We start from the raw sequence: 13,722 nt of genomic DNA, 5'->3' as shown, positions 1-13,722 counted from the left end.
TACAAGACTATAACTAGTATAATACTGCCTCCTATGTACAAGAATATAACTACTATAATACTGCTCCTATGTACAAGAATATAACTACTATAATACTGCCTCCTATGTACAAGAATATAACTACTATAATACTGCTCCTATGTACAAGAATATAACTACTATAATACTACTCCTACAGTATGTACAAGAATATAACTACTATAATACTGCTCCTATGTACAAGAATATAACTACTATAATACTGCTCCTATGTACAAGAATATAACTGCTATAATACTGTTCCTATGTACAAGAATATAACTACTATAATACTGCTCCTATGTACAAGAATATAACTACTATAATACTGCTCCTATGTACAAGAATATAACTGCTATAATACTGTCACGAGGGTATCAAGAGCCACGTCTGACTCCGTTATACCCGGGGTCAGGAAGTCACAGCGGGTGGCTGCGCGCTCTATATCTAAAGATCACGGTGTTTCTTAGTTATTGTTTTCTGTGTTTGCCTTGCTGTCCTTTTTGTCTCTCTCAGGGATCCGTAGCTTCTCCTCCTCAGCTGTTTCTTGTCTGCCACTCCCAACCTCCTTATATTCTCCCCTCACACTTCTCTAGTTGCCAGTTATAGAGCTCCCTGCCTGGACATCTATACTGACCCACTGGAGTGGTTAATCCTGGTTGTTGTTCCTGTGTGCTTCCCTCCGGATCCCTGTTTGGCTTATTGTTGTCTCTTGTTGTCGCCCACCTGGGAATATATGTTGAGTCTGTGTTGTCTGTCCTCCCCTTGGTGTTTTCCCTTAGAGTTAGTGGTGCGGACTAGTGTTCCCATCGCCCTGCTCACTACCTAGGGCTCAGCTCAGGGAAAGCCAGGGCTTTAGGCACGTGATCGGCGTACGGGTGAGGAACCCGTCTAGGGACGTCAGGGCAGCCAGGTGCCAGCCGCCAGGTGAGTCAGGGGTCACCATCTTCCCTCTCACTTGGGCAGGGCCTTCCTCGTTCCCTCCCTCTGTGTCACGTATGTGATAGCCACGCCGACCGTGATATTATAACTGGCCCTTACTTTTTGAGGAAAAAAAAATAAAAATTTTTTTTTTTTTTTTAATTGTTGTTTTTTTTTTCTCTCTCTCTACTTAGAATCCAATATGGATCCTATTGATGCCTTGGCAGAACAGCTTCAAAGCCTGTCTTTGGAGGTGGCAGGATTGAAGGCGTCTGTTCTCCAACAACAGCAGCAAATGCAGCAGACCGCACCCCCAGCGGTTGCTATGGGTAACCAGGTTGTCACTGAACCCAAGGTTGCTCTTCCCGACAGATTTTCTGGGGGAAGGGACAAATTTGCAACGTTCCGTGAGGCCTGCAAATTATATTTTAAGTTGCGCCCTTACTCCTCAGGTCATGAAGAACAGCGGGTAGGGATTGTCATTTCCCTGCTTCAGGGGGATCCGCAATCCTGGGCGTTCTCGTTACCCCCTGGTTCTCAGGCTCTTCGGTCAGTGGAGGGATTTTTTGGGGCTTTGGGTCTCATATATGATGACCCTGACCGAGTCGCCCTGGCTGAGTCGAAGTTACGGAGACTCCTACAGGGAGATCGGTCAGCAGAGGAATATTGCTCAGAGTTCCGTAGGTGGGCTACGGATACTCAGTGGAACGACCCGGCTCTCAGGAGTCAGTTCTGCTCTGGGTTATCTGAGAGGGTTAAGGATGCACTGGTGCTGTATGAGACCCCCCTTTCCCTTGATGCTGTTATGTCCCTCTCTATCAGAATAGATAGACGTCTTAGGGAGAGATCGAAAATTCCGGAGCAATTGGTTACCTCTCCCAAGCAACAGTCAGCCTGTACTGACTTAGATGAGCCTATGCAGCTAGGCGGAACTTCTCGTCAGGTCCGTCCTCCCGAGGTTTGCCGTAGGGAAGGGGCTTGTTTTTTCTGTGGGGGGAGGGGTCATTTCATTAATGTCTGTCCCTCCTTTCTCAAAAACAAAAGACCGTCGGAAAACTACTAACCCCGGGCTGTGCGGAGGATGTCAGCCGGGGGGTATACGTTTCTTCCATACGAACATCTCAATTTGTGTTACCAGCGGTCATTGTTTTTGGTGTTAAGACGGAGTCTATTTCTGTTTTTCTAGACAGTGGAGCAGGGGTAAACTTGATTGATGCCCATTTTGCCCGCACTATGGGTTTGTCTCTCTGTACGCTGCAGAGACCTATTCCCGTATTCGCTATAGATTCTGCTCCTCTGTCTCAGAGAAACCTCACCCACATTGTTCGTAATTTACACCTTCGGGTAGGGGACCACCATAATGAGTGTCTTGCATGTTACGTTCTGGAGGGCCTTCCCTCTCCTGTGGTATTGGGTCTTCCCTGGTTGGTAGCGCACAATCCAGTGGTGGATTGGCAGGCCAGGGAGATATTGGAGTGGAGTGAGCATTGCAGAGAGAATTGCTTAAATAACAATTGCTTAATCGCCTCCATAGCTTCCCCACCTACATTTATTTCGGACTTTGAGGACGTTTTTTCTGAAAAGGGTTGTCAGAAACTACCACCTCATCGTCCTTATGATTGCCCGGTTAACCTGATTCCCGGGGCAAAATTACCCAAATCCAGGTTGTATAATCTTTCGGGTCCCGAGAGACAAGCCATGAAAGATTATATCTCCGAGAGTCTGGCTAAGGGACACATCAGACCCTCTTCTTCACCCGTGGCTGCAGGGTTTTTCTTTGTTAAAAAGAAAGATGGGGGCCTGCGTCCTTGCTTAGATTTCCGTGAGTTAAACCAGATAACCATCCGTGACCCATACCCTCTTCCTCTCATTCCTGACCTTTTTAATCAGATTGCGGGTGCTAAGTGGTTCTCCAAACTTGATCTTAGGGGGGCCTACAATCTGATTCGTATCAGGGAAGGGGATGAGTGGAAGACAGCTTTTAACACCCCTGAGGGGCATTATGAAAATCTAGTTATGCCTTTCGGTCTGACCAATGCCCCTGCTGTCTTCCAACATTTCGTTAATGATATTTTTAGTCATCTCATCGGCAGGTTTGTAGTCATTTACCTAGATGATATCTTAATTTATTCGACTGATCTGAAAACACATGAGGTGCATGTCAGGCAAGTACTGCAGGTCCTACGGACGAATAAATTATATGCGAAAATTGAAAAATGTGTCTTCGCTGTTCAGGAATTACAGTTCCTGGGATATCTATTATCTGCTTCAGGTTTCCGCATGGATCCTGGGAAGGTCCAGGCAATTTTAGATTGGGATCTTCCTGAGAACCTTAAAGCCCTACAACGGTTTTTGGGTTTCGCTAATTTCTATAGAAAGTTCATTAAAAATTATTCAGTGATCATTAAACCCCTTACCGACATGACTAGGAAGGGGACGGATTTTTCCAAATGGTCTGACGCCGCTAAAGATGCATTTTCCTCTCTAAAGGAGAGGTTTACCTCGGCACCTGTTCTAATTCAACCTGATGTCTCCCAGCCTTTTATTGTCGAGGTAGATGCGTCAGAGGTGGGAGTGGGAGCTGTATTGTCTCAGGGTCCGTCTCCTGGCAAATGGCGTCCTTGCGCTTTCTTTTCCAAAAAATTATCTTCTGCGGAGAGGAATTATGATATTGGAAATAGGGAACTGTTGGCGATTAAACTGGCGCTTGAAGAGTGGCGTCACTTCTTAGAGGGAGCAATCCACCCCGTCACGGTGATTACGGATCACAAGAACCTTCTGTACCTAGAATCGGCTAAACGTCTCAGCCCTAGACAAGCTAGGTGGTCGCTATTCTTTACCAGATTTAACTTTGTAATCACCTATCGTCCTGGGGCAAAAAATACCAAGGCAGACGCATTATCTCGTAGTTTCCCTGGAGGGGGTAATGTTTGTGATCCGGTACCTATTTTACAAAGAGGAGTGGTTGTCTCTGCTGTACACTCTGTTCTAGAGGGAAAGGTGTTAGAGGCTCAGGGGGACGCCCCGGCCTCTTGTCCCTCAGAGAAATTGTTTTTACCGTTAAACCTGCGTCTTGAATTATTAAAAGAACATCATAATTCGGCACTTGCTGGACACCCGGGTAGTAAAGCAACCTTGGAGCTTTTATCTCATCGTTTTTGGTGGCCAAGGTTGCGTCAGGATGTAATGGATTTCGTGTCTACTTGTTCTACTTGTGCACGCGCGAAAGTCTCTCATACACGTCCAGCAGGGTCTTTATTGCCACTTTTCATCCCCAATAGGTCATGGACACATCTGTCAATGGATTTCATCACTGACTTACCGTTGTCGGCGGGTAAAACAGTTATCTTGGTAGTAGTAGACAGGTTTAGCAAAATGGTACACTTTATTGCGTTACCCGCACTTCCTAATGCTAAAACTCTCGCTCAGGTGTTTATCAGTGAAATCGTGAAGCTTCACGGGGTCCCTTCCGATGTGGTTTCGGATCGGGGAACCCAGTTTATTTCTAAGTTTTGGAAGGCTTTTTGTTCCCGTTTGGGGGTTCACTTGTCCTTTTCCTCAGCCTTCCATCCTTAGTCGAATGGACAGACTGAGCATACCAACCAAAACCTAGAAACGTATTTAAGGTGTTTTGTGTCTGAAAACCAAGAGTTGTGGTCATCATATTTACCGTTAGCTGAGTTTGCCATAAATAATCATTATCAGGAGTCCACTGGCAAGTCACCATTCCTTGGTGCATACGGTTTTCATCCCCAATTTTGTACTTTCAAAGAGGGGGGGTCTTCTGGGGTTCCCGAAGAGGAAAGGTTTTCTTCGTCTCTTTCATCGGTATGGCAGAAGGTGCAAGTTAACTTGAAAAAGATGAGTGGTAAATATAAATGCATGGCCGATAAGAAACGGTCGCCAGGTCCGGACCTAGGAGTGAATGACTATGTGTGGTTGTCTACTAGGAATATTAAGTTGAAGGTTCCCTCTTGGAAACTGGGTCCTAGGTTCATTGGTCCCTATAAAATAGTAGCCGTCATTAACCCTGTGGCTTTTCGCCTGGAGCTACCTCAGACTTTTAAGATCCATAACGTCTTCCATAAATCGTTACTCAAGAAGTATGTTCCACCTCTAGAACCATCGCCGCTGCCACCTCCTCCTGTTATTGTGGATGGTAATCTGGAGTTTCAAATAGCCAGAATTGTTGATTCTCGTCGGGTCCGCCGCTCTCTTCAGTATCTGGTGCATTGGAGGGGTTACGGTCCCGAGGAAAGAATGTGGGTTCCAGCGTCAGAGGTAAACGCCAACAGGTTAATTCAGACTTTCCATGCCTCTCATCCGGAGAGACTTGGTCCTGAGTGTCCGGAGGCCCCTCGTGAAAGGGGGGGTACTGTCACGAGGGTATCAAGAGCCACGTCTGACTCCGTTATAACCGGGGTCAGGAAGTCGCAGCGGGTGGCTGCGCGCTCTATATCTAAAGATCACGGTGTTTCTTAGTTATTGTTTTCTGTGTTTGCCTTGCTATCCTTTTTGTCTCTCTCAGGGATCCGTAGCTTCTCCTCCTCAGCTGTTTCTTGTCTGCCACTCCCTACCTCCTTATATTCTCCCCTCACACTTCTCTAGTTGCCAGTTATAGAGCTTCCTGCCTGGACATCTATACTGACCCACTGGAGTGGTTAATCCTGGTTGTTGTTCCTGTGTGCTACCCTCCGGATCCCTGTTTGGCTTATTGTTGTCTCTTGTTGTCGCCCACCTGGGAATATATGTTGAGTCTGTGTTGTCTGTCCTCCCCTTGGTGTTTTCCCTTAGAGTTAGTGGTGCAGACTAGTGTTCCCATCGCCCTGCTCACTACCTAGGGCTCAGCTCAGGGAAAGCCAGGGCTTTAGGCACGTGATCGGCGTACGGGTGAGGAACCCGTCTAGGGACGTCAGGGCAGCCAGGTGCCAGCCGCCAGGTGAGTCAGGGGTCATCATCTTCCCTCTCACTTGGGCAGGGCCTTCCTCGTTCCCTCCCTCTGTGTCACGTATGTGATAGCCACGCCGACCGTGATAAATACTGTTCCTATGTACAAGAATATAACTACTATAATACTGCTCAAATGTACAAGAAAATAACCACTATAGTACTGCTCCTATGTACAATAATATAACCACTATAGTACTGCTCCTATGTACAAGAATATAAATACTATATTACTGCCTCCTATGTACAAGAATATAACTACTATAATACTGCCTCCTATGTACAAGAATATAACTACTATAATACTGCTCCTATGTACAAGAATATAACTACTATAATACTGCTCCTATGTACAAGAATATAACTACTATAATACTGCTCCTATGTACAAGAATATAAATACTATATTACTGCTTCCTATGTACAAAAATATAACTACTATAATACTGCCTCCTATGTACAAGAATATAACTACTATAATACTGCTCCTATGTACAAGAATATAACTACTATAATACTGCTCCTATGTACAAGAATATAACTACTATAATACGGCTCCTATGTACAAGAATATAACTACTATAATACTGCTCCTGTGTACAAGAATATAACTACTATAATACTGCCTCCTATGTACAAGAATATAACTACTATAATACTGCTCCAATGTACAAGAATATAACTACTATAATACTGCCTCCTATGTACAAGAATATAGCTACTATAATACTGCTCCTATGTACAAGAATATAACTACTATAATACTGCTCCTATGTACAAGAATATAACTACTATAATACTGCTCCTATGTACAAGAATATAACTAATATAATACTGCCTCCTATGTATAAGAATATAACTATTATAATACTGCTCCTATGTACAAGAAAATAACTACTATAATACTGCTCCTATGTACAAGAATATAACTACTATAATACTGCCCCTATGTACAAGAATATAACTACTATAATACTGCTCCTATGTACAAGAATATAAATAATATAATACTGCTCCTATGTACAAGAATATAACTACTATAATACTGCTCCTATGTACAAGAATATAACTACTATAGTACAAGAATATAACTACTATAATACTGCCTCCTATGTACAAAAATATAACTACTATAATACTGCTCCTATGTACAAGAATATAGCTACTATAATACTGCCTCCTATGTACAAGAATTTAAGTACTATAATACTGCTCCTACTGTATGTACAAGAATAGGAGCTACTATAATACTGCTCCTATGTACACGAATATAGCTACTATAATACTGCCCCTATGTACAAGAATCTAACTACTATAATACTTACTCCTATGTACAAGAATATAACTAATATAATTCTGCTCCTATGTACCAGAATATAACTACTATAATACTGCTCCTATGTACAAGAATATAACTAATATAATTCTGCTCCTATGTACAAGAATATAACTACTATAATTCTGCTCCTATGTACAAGAATATAACTACTATAATTCTGCTCCTATGTACAAGAATATAACTACTATAATACTGCTCCTATGTACAAGAATATAACTACTATAATACTGCTCCTATATACAAGAATATAACTACTATAATATTGCCTCCTATGTACAAGAATATAACTACTATAATACTGCCTCCTATGTACAAGAATATAACTACTATAATACTGCTCCCATGTACAAGAATATAACTACTATGATACTGCTCATATGTACAAGAATATAACTACTATAATACTGCCTCCTATGTATAAGAATATAACTGCTATAATACTGCTCCGATGTACAGGAATATAACTACTATAATACTGCTCCTATGTACAAGAATATAACTACTATAATACTGCCTCCTATGTACAAGAATATAACTACTATAATACTGCCTCCTATGTACAAGAATATAACTACTATAATACTGCTCCTATGTATAATAATATAACTACTATAATACTGCTCCTATGTATAATAATATAACTACTATAATAGTTTTTTTTGCATTGGCAGCCGATACACTTCTGTGTATGGAAAAATAGAACTGCCTCCTGTCTTTGCCATATGTTTCTTTCTTGTTTGGCTGCACTGTATTGTATCTGGTGACTTCCCTCAGCTGGGGATGTAGTTGATGGGATGAGTCGCGCTGCGGGGGGACGTTGGCGTTGCTCGCAGACATTGCTTTCACCGCCTGTTTTCAGCTCCAGAGGACGGAACAAAACAGACTGCTGGATGCACCCCTGTGGACACGTGATAGAACATCTGTGGTATTTGGTCCAGCTCCAGAAATAAAAATCTGAATGTCTTCTGGAGATGACCCTACACACTGAAGGACACCTGATCATTCTGGAGCCTGCCGATACGATACTTTCACAGACAGTAGGGATGGCAGACAGGACGGCTGTGGAGATAGATTATGACAATACTTTGATATAATCAGCTTAATTAAAGCAGCTGCTCAATGTATACAGCGCTGCCCTCGCTCCGCGCACATCTCCATAGGCTTCATACCGCCTCTTCCAATATCTCAAGTTCTTCATATTTTTCTGGTTGGAGTTTCCTAGGGTTTCAGGGCAGAGACGGCAGCTCTCTGGAGCACCACCTAAAAATGAGCCAGGAGGCCCCTTAGGGTGAATGTCACCATGAGGTAGCATGATCAGATGGCTTAGGTGTGCTATACTGTGCGCTGATAAAATAGGAGAAAAATTAAAGAGAGCTCATCGAGAAGGAATATATACATCAGACCAGGACATTTTTGGGCCCTACAGAGTGTGGGAATTAGGACAATGTAAGGTCCAGTTCTTCAGGGGACTTCAAAGAGGTAGGACTTCTAAGAAGATCTTCATGAAAAAGGGGCTGTTCTGTGTAGTTTGGGGGGCGTTGTCAGCAAGGGTGGCCTTCAGTTGGTTAGTATCCTTTGCGGTAGCTTCTATCGATCCTTCATATAATATAGTCATACGGTATACAAACCTAGCATGCAGTGTGTCATTACCAGCACAATACTGTGCCTAAATAATATTACCATTAGGTGCTGCCCTTCTCTTGCTTTGGGCGAGAATTGTGACATATGGTTTATGAGCTCATGCAGGTGAAGTGCAGCTTCCTTCAGGAGTGAACGGGAATGCGCCCTGTGTGACCAGAGCATTGGTATGCTTCTAATCATGGACGGACTGGCCATAGACCCCACAGGGAAGCTTTCCAGTGGGCCGAAGTCCAGGGGGCCACCCCAGCCCTCCTCACAGCTGCAAGCTGGAAACATAACCTGACGCTCCTTGTACTTGTGTCCAGTACTTATGTACCCGTTTGTGTACTGCATTGTGGTATTTTTCTGGGGTGGTATTGTGTGCTGTACTGTGGTATTTGGTTCTGCTGGTGGGTATTGTGTGCTGCACTGTGATATTTGGTTCTCCTGGGAAGGTATTGTGTGCTGTACTGTGGTATTTTGTTCTGCTGGGGGGGGGGTATTGTGTGCTGCACTGTGATATTTGGTTCTCCTGGGAAGGTATTGTGTGCTGCACTATGGTATTTGGTTCTGCTGGGGTGGTATTGTGTGCTGTACTGTGGTATTTGGTTGTGCTGGGGGGGGGGTATTGTGTGCTGCACTGTGGTATTTGGTTCTCCTGGGAAGGTATTGTGTGCTGCACTATGGTATTTGGTTCTGCTGGGGAGGTATTGTGTGCTGTACTGTGGTATTTGGTTGTGCTGGGGGGGGGGGTATTGTGTGCTGCACTGTGGTATTTGGTTCTCCTGGGAAGGTATTGTGTGCTGCACTATGGTATTTGGTTCTGCTGGGGTGGTATTGTGTGCTGCACTGTGGTATTTGGCTGTGCTGGGGAGGTATTGTGTGCTGTACTGTGGTATTTTGTTCTGCTGGGGGGTATTGTGTGCTGCACTGTGGTATTTGGTTCTCCTTGTAAAGTATCTTGTGCTGCACTATGGTATTTGGTTCTGCTGGGGTGATATTGTGTGCTGCACTGTGGTATTCTGCTGGGGTGGTATTTTGTTCTGCTGGGGGGTATTGAGTGCTGCACTGTGGTATTTGGTCGTACTGGGGGGGGGGGGGTATTGTGTGCTGCACTGTGGTATTTGGTTCTGCAGGGGTGATATTGTGTGCTGCACTGTGGTATTCTGCTAGGGTGGTATTGTGTGCTGCACTGTGGTATTTGGTTCTGCTGGGTGGTAATGTGTGCTGCACTGTGGTATTTGGTTCTGTTTGGGTGGTATTGTGTGCTGCACTATGGTATTTGGTTCTGCTGGGGCGGTATTGTGTGCTGCACTGTGGTATTTGGTTCTGTTGAGGTGGTGTTGTGTGCTGCACTGTGGTATTCTGCTGGTGGGTATTGTGTGCTGCACTGTGATATTTGGCTGTGCTGGGGAGGTATTGTGTGCTGTACTGTGGTATTTTGTTCTGCTGGGGGGTATTGTGTGCTGCACTGTGGTATTTAATTCTCCTTGTAAGGTATTCTGTGCTGCACTATGGTATTTGGTTCTGCTGGGGTGATATTGTGTGCTGCACTGTGGTATTCTGCTGGGGTGGTATTGTGTGCTGCACTATGGTATTTTGTTCTGCTGGGGGTATTGTGTGCTGCACTGTGGCATTTGGTTGTGCTGGGGGTGTATTGTGTGCTGCACTGTGGTATTTGGTTCTGCAGAGGTGATATTGTGTGCTGCACTGTGGTATTTGGTTCTGCTGGGGGGTATTGTGTGCTGCACTGTGGTATTTGGTTCTGCTGGGGTGATATTGTGTGCTGCATTGTGGTATTTGGTTCTGCTGGGGTGGTATTCTGTGCTGCACTGTGGTATTTGGTTCTGTTGGGGCGATATTGTGTGCTGCATTGTGGTATTTGGTTCTGCTGGGTGGTATTGTGTGCTGCACTGTGGTATTTGGTTCTGCTGGGGCGGTATTGTGTGCTGCACTGTGGTATTTGGTTCTGCTGGGGGGTATTGTGTGCTGCACTGTGGTATTTGGTTCTGCTGGGGCGGTATTGTGCGCTGCACTGTGGTATTTGGTTCTGTTGGGGCGATATTGTGTGCTGCATTGTGGTATTTGGTTCTGCTGGGCGGTATTGTGTGCTGCACTGTGGTATTTGGTTCTGCTGGGCGGTATTGTGCGCTGCACTATGGTATTTGGTTCTGCTGGGGCGGTATTGTGTGCTGCACTGTGGTATTTGGTTCTGCTGGGGCGGTATTGTGTGCTGCACTGTGGTATTTGGTTCTGCTGGGGCGGTATTGTGTGCTGCATTGTGGTATTTGGTTCTGCTGGGGAGGTATTGTGTGCTGCACTGTGGTATTTGGTTCTGCTGGGGCGGTATTGTGTGCTGCACTGTGGTATTTGGTTCTGCTGGGGAGGTATTGTGTGCTGCACTGTGGTGTTTGGTTCTGCTGGGGCGGTATTGTGTGCTGCACTGTGGTATTTGGTTCTGCTGGGCGGTATTGTGTGCTGCACTGTGGTATTTGGTTCTGCTGGGGCGGTATTGTGCGCTGCACTGTGGTATTTGGTTCTGCTGGGGGGTATTGTGCGCTGCATTGTGGTATTTGGTTCTGCTGGGGCGGTATTGTGCGCTGCACTGTGGTATTTGGTTCTGCTGGGGAGGTATTGTGTGCTGCACTGTGGTGTTTGGTTCTGCTGGGGCGGTATTGTGTGCTGCACTGTGGTATTTGGTTCTGCTGGGGTGGTATTGTGTGCTGCACTGTGGTATTTGGTTCTGCTGGGGCGGTATTGTGTGCTGCACTGTGGTATTTGGTTCTGCTGGGCGGTATTGTGTGCTGCACTGTGGTATTTGGTTCTGCTGGGGGGTATTGTGCGCTGCATTGTGGTATTTGGTTCTGCTGGGGCGGTATTGTGTGCTGCACTGTGGTATTTGGTTCTGCTGGGGGGTATTGTGCGCTGCATTGTGGTATTTGGTTCTGCTGGGGCGGTATTGTGTGCTGCACTGTGGTATTTGGTTCTGTTGGGGCGGTATTCTGTGCTGCATTGTGGTATTTGGTTCTGCTGGGGCGGTATTCTGTGCTGCACTGTGGTATTGTTGACCGCACCTACATGAGTTGTCCCTGCTTGTGTTCCAGGGACACTTTAAGTCCCCAGTCCGCCTCTGCCCCTAAGGCCGGCCATGTTCGTCAGCAGTGATTTGTTTGAGGCTCAATATTTCACTGGATTTTCAACCGCAATGTTGAGTGAAACCTGAAATATTAAGAAATATTGTGTCTGAGTCCAGACCCGGCTTCTGAAGTTCTGATTCGGTAACGATTTACCAGGGAACGGTCAGAACTCGTCATCATCATCACAAGGCGGGTTTACAATGAAATCTAACATAGCTGTGGGCAGACAACACAGGATGATGTCATTGACATCCCCTCCCCCGGTATATTGTCACCTTTACAGTGACACAGAGCATGCTCACTAGTCTTCCATTGTGGTTTTCTGACTTACATTTCTTATGTTGAGATGCCTACTGTAAAAAAATAGAAATAAATAATAGCTGCAGCCCGCAGCCTCCTGGACTGCAGGTATCATTCTCTGCCCGATCCCAGAGCACGCCCTTAGCACTCTGCCATAGAGATCAGCAAATGGTTTCTGACAAAATCTCTACTATCCAGAAGACTCTACAGCAGGTGCTCACAGCTCAATGTCTCAGAGACCGCAGAGCATGCTCACTACACTCTTCTCTACAAGAGAAGTCAGGATTTTCTGACTTTGGTTCCATGTTTTCAGGTATTGCTGTAAAGAAAAATCCTTACATATATTGCCTAATGAAGAAAAAACTGCAGTAAACAGCACAGCGAGCGAGCTGACGGCAGTACTCAGATTAGGCTCCCAATACTTATTCACTGTGTTCCTAATTAGGGGAACTCACTCCCTCCCTGCATGTTGGCCGTTGTACTCGTCGCAGAGCATGCCCACAACATACTTCCATAGAAGTAAATAGATGATTTTCTGACTTCAGATTCTGATTATGGTCAGATACCTTTTGAGAAGCAAATACCATATCTGCTGCTGTACACGGTTCTGCCGGCTCATTGACCTTAGCAGAGGTCACAGGGCATGCCCAATACACTTGGCTCTAGAAGTCAGTAGGGGGTTTTCTGACTTCGTTTTTATATGTCCAGGTGCCTGCTGTAGAGGGGAACACCATATTTCCTAGTGAAAAACGTCTCTGCAGTCAACACTATGGTTCCAGAACTGCAGAACCTTGATTCCGCCCCCCCCTTTCCCTGATGCTCACTACTTCCTTTAAAGTGGCCCATGCACATGCCAGAGCATGCTCACAAAAATCTCTCACAGAAATGAATAGGTGATTTTCTGACTTAATTTTCATATGGCTAGGTGTTTGCTATAAATCACTTCCTGCTGCTGCTCATTGCTCTCCTCTTCCCTGCACGCTGACTGCAGCCTAGATGATAGAGCATGCTCACTACAATCTGTATTGTGACATAGAGCATGCCCACAACACTCTCTCATAGAAGTCAAAAGGTGTTTTTAGTCTTCATTTTTATATGGCTATTTACTGTATCTGCTGTAAATTACATCCTGTGCAGTTCTAGGCTCACCTCCTCCTCATGCCTGCACAGTAGCCTCAGCATCGATGACAGAGCATGCTCACTACAATCTCCTTTAGAAGTCAATAGGTGCTTTCTCATTTTAATATGTCCAGGTGCTGTCACGGAAGGTGTACAGCAAACTAGAAGACACAAAAGGAAGATCCGACTGGCTGGATCCCAAACTAAGGAACAAAAGGGGAAGCCCTGCAACAGACCTGGCTCTCTCCCTGACTGCTCAGCCTATGCAAAATTCTCAATGGTAGAAGATCGCATATCCTCGTACCTCGACTGTATAACACC

Source organism: Bufo bufo, chromosome 4 (assembly GCF_905171765.1).
Source record: "Bufo bufo chromosome 4, aBufBuf1.1, whole genome shotgun sequence".
In the NCBI taxonomy this organism is placed as follows: Eukaryota; Metazoa; Chordata; class Amphibia; order Anura; family Bufonidae; genus Bufo; species Bufo bufo.
Note: the sequence above shows the minus strand (reverse complement) of the source record.